The sequence below is a fragment of the Alexandromys fortis genome, unplaced genomic scaffold (assembly GCF_014885135.2).
Source record: "Alexandromys fortis isolate MF-2015 unplaced genomic scaffold, M_Fortis_MF-2015_v1.1 scaffold_31, whole genome shotgun sequence".
NCBI classification, from domain to species: domain Eukaryota; kingdom Metazoa; phylum Chordata; class Mammalia; order Rodentia; family Cricetidae; genus Alexandromys; species Alexandromys fortis.
This window is the reverse complement of record NW_026067974.1, coordinates 13296569-13300147: the sequence shown is the minus strand read 5'-3', so window position 1 is coordinate 13300147 and position 3579 is coordinate 13296569. Positions and strand designations below refer to the sequence as shown.

General features: G+C 41.1%; 1 long non-coding RNA gene across 1 annotated transcript; it reads left to right on the top strand.

Moving 5' to 3' along the window:
• The first annotated feature begins 233 nt into the window (after window positions 1-233).
• On the top strand, window positions 234-2985 carry LOC126510149 (uncharacterized). Its single transcript, XR_007594327.1, has 2 exons — window positions 234-503; window positions 2726-2985. It is a non-coding gene; the product is annotated as an uncharacterized lncRNA (long non-coding RNA).
• Window positions 2986-3579: the final 594 nt, after the last annotated feature.

The following is a 3579-nucleotide window of genomic DNA, read 5'->3' as shown; positions in this document are numbered from 1 at the left end:
CAGAATGAGAAACCCCTGGTGCATTTTAGATAGGAAAGAAAGGCAAGATATTCTTGATAACATGAAGTCAGACATTCAATATTGAAACAAACCCTGGGGGTGGAATCCTGAAGAATGATGTTTGGGTTACCTTGGTTACCTTGAGGGCAGATATGATTTAGGGCCATGAGAAAGCACAGTTAGTTAGTGGTGTGAGACGAATTTCTAAGAAAAGCTCTGCCCACCTGGCCCTGACCACAAGACTTGTTAGGAATAATTAATTATCTGTAATCATTTTCTATGGAAACTTTTATGTCTGCCAACTTCCTTCTGTAATCTCTTAAAAGTGATGCTTGAATCTTAGTAAAGTTGCAGCAGATTCAAATCTCATTAGAGTTGTGTCTGTCTGTCATTTGCCGAATCCTGGGTTCTCCTGAGCCTTCACCCCTGTTCTCCCTTGGTCTTCGATCTCCAAGAGAGTCAGTCCTTGGCAGGTGGCGCCCGAACAGGGACTTGAAGGACAGGTAATCTTTTCCTTCCTTTCTTTTCTTTACAGGACCTAGGATCGGATCTTACCAGGGATCTGCAGTCCGGCTGGTAAAGGTAAGTAATCTCGGTAACCATGGGGCAACATATGACTAAGGATGGTAAAATGTTTCTATCTGTTCAGGATTATAAAAAAGCATGTATGGATGCCTCACCAGCAATAGTCCAGGGTATGGCCTATGCTGCAGTCATGAAAGGACAGAAATTCAGCGCCTATGTAAAAAAGACATTTGGAGGAGGTAATGGAAAAGGCCCCTCCCAAGGAATCTCTTGTTATAATTGTGGGAAAACAGGTCATCTGCAAAAGGATTGCAGAAAACTCAAGGGCTGTGATAGAAAGGGCCCTCCAGGCTTATGCCCCCAGTGTAAAAAAGGGAAACACTGGAAGAATAAGTGTAAATCTAAATTGCATAAGGATGGATCTCCTCTTGATAAGGAGGATAAAGAGGATGAGAAAGAAGAGTCAAAAAACTGGGTAAGGGGCTCTCTCCTGGCCCCAAACAAAAGGGAGAGCATGAGGAAGAGTGGGACAAGTTGACTCCTCTCTAGAGTTGACTTCTTCTTTGAATCCGACAGCTCCAGAATTCACTATCCAAAATCAGCAAGGAGTTTTTCTGTGGAGGCACTTGAGGCCTTAAAAATTATAAAAGAGGCCTTAAATTCTGCCAGATTAAAACAAAAAAATTATAATCAAAAATGGTCTTTGCTAATATTTTCTACTAATTATACACCGACTGCCTGTCTTTGGCAGGAGGGAATATTAGAATGGATACACTTGCCTCATACTCAATCAAAGATGATAGCTGATTATCCTTTTATGTGTTCTTTGTTAATAATTAAGGGAAGACAGAGATCTCGGGAATTGTTTGGGAAAGATGTTAGGGAAATAATAACGCCATATAATAAAATGCAAATTGAACATTTAATTCACAATAATGACGATTGGATTATAGCTCTTCAAGGCTATGAGGGGAAAATTTTATTCCATTACCCATGTCATCCTTTAGTGGAATTTACAAAAAATGTTGAATTGATTTTCCCGAGGCTCTGCTCTCCTGACCCATTATCAGGAGCTCTTACAGTTTTTACCGATGGCTCCTCCTATGGAAGAGCTGTGGTTTTTGTAGAAGGACAGAAGCCACTAGTGGAGGAAGGAGAACAGACTTCTGCTCAGCAAGCAGAAATTAAAGCTGTTATTTTAGCCTTTAAAACTTTCCCTCAAAAGGTCAATTTATATTTGGACTCGAAATATGTTATTAATCTTTTTTCCAGCTATAGAAACTGCTTTACTTTCTGGAAACTCTACCATTCTTCCATTGCTAAAAAGGTTACAAACTCTTATTCGTCAAAGGTCTAAAAAATTCTTTATTGGTCATATAAGAGGACATACCAACCTGCCAGGACCTTTGGCTCATGGTAATGCTATGGCAGATTTATTGACAAGAATAGCTGTCTCCACAGTAGTGGAGGCAGAAAAAAGTCATGCTTTACATCATCAAAACACCTTGGCTTTAAAAAGAATGTTTAACATCACAAAAAACAAGCAAGGCAGATTGTTAAAAATTGTTCTAATTGTCCTCAAACCTATCATCCCTTAAAATTAAGGGTTAATCCCAGGGGACTTAAAACCAATGTCCTCTGGCAAATGAATGTTACTCACATTCCATCTTTTGGAAAATTGAGCTATGTACGTGTCACTATAGATACTTTCTCACATCTGGTATTTGCCTCAGCAAGAACTGGAGAAGCGGTAAAAGATGTGGTTCAGCACATGTCCCATTGTTTTGCTGTAATGGGCAAGCCTTTTCAGTTAAAAACTGATAATGGCCCTGCATATACTTCTAAGGCATTTGAAACATTTTGCCTTCAATGGAAAATAAGTCACCCTACTGGAATTCCTTATAATCCTCAAGGACAGGCTATAATTGAAAGAGCCCATCAAACACTGAAAAGTCAAATAGAACCGTTGCAATCTGCTAATACATATTTCACTCCTCATCATTTACTCTCAGATGCTTTATTTATTATTAATCACCTCAACACCGACGAACAAGGAAAAACTACTGCTATGGTTCATTGGGCAGCTGAGATTAACTCAAGTCTTCCCCAAGTTTTATGGAAGGATCTTTTGTCTTGTACATGGAAAAGACCAGATGTGCTCATAACTTCGGGACGAGGGTATGCTTGTGTGTTCCCACAGGATGCGGACTCCCCCATCTGGGTCCCGGACAGACTGGTGCGACCAGCGCCGCTGGAAGCGAAAAAAAAATCAAAAGGAGACAACAGCAGCAGCTGCTCCAACAAGTGACTTGCGGTTTGCAGAAACTAAAACTACGGGAGAAACCAAAAGACCGGCTCACTTGGACAAAGATTCGCACCTTAATGTCTGCCAACTTCCTTCTGTAATCTCTTAAAAGTGATGCTTGAATCTTAGTAAAGTTGCAGCAGATTCAAATCTCATTAGAGTTGTGTCTGTCTGTCATTCGCCAAATCCTGGGTTCTCCTGAGCCTTCACCCCTATTCTCCCTCGGTTTTTGATCTCCAAGAGAGTCAGTCCGCGGCAGGTGTGCATGCCACAGTGGGATGTGGGGATCAGAGATCAGTTTGTGGAAACCAGTTGGTTCCTTCCACTGTGTGGGCCTGGGGCTCACACTCAGGCATGAAGCCTGGGGACAGGAGCTGTTATACCCAGACATCCCACTGACGCTTATTTATCTGCTTTGAGACAGGCTTTCACGTTGCTTAGAGTGGCCTCAAACTTGCTAGGTAGTTGAATGTCACCTTGACCTTAGGCTCTCCTGCTACCATCTCCCAAATGCTGAGTGACAGGCATTTGTCACCACTTGAAGTGGTCCTAAGGATCAAACCTAGGTTTCCTGTACGCTAGTCAAGTACTTTACCAACTTGAGCTACATCCCCAGCCTTGTATATATAATATTTTTAAAGCAGTATATCTTGAATATGAGTTAATATTTAACAACCGGAAAACAAGCATGTGTTCACTGGAGGGAATGTTGCTACTTAATATTTTTCTTCTTTGTTTTTTTTTTCTTT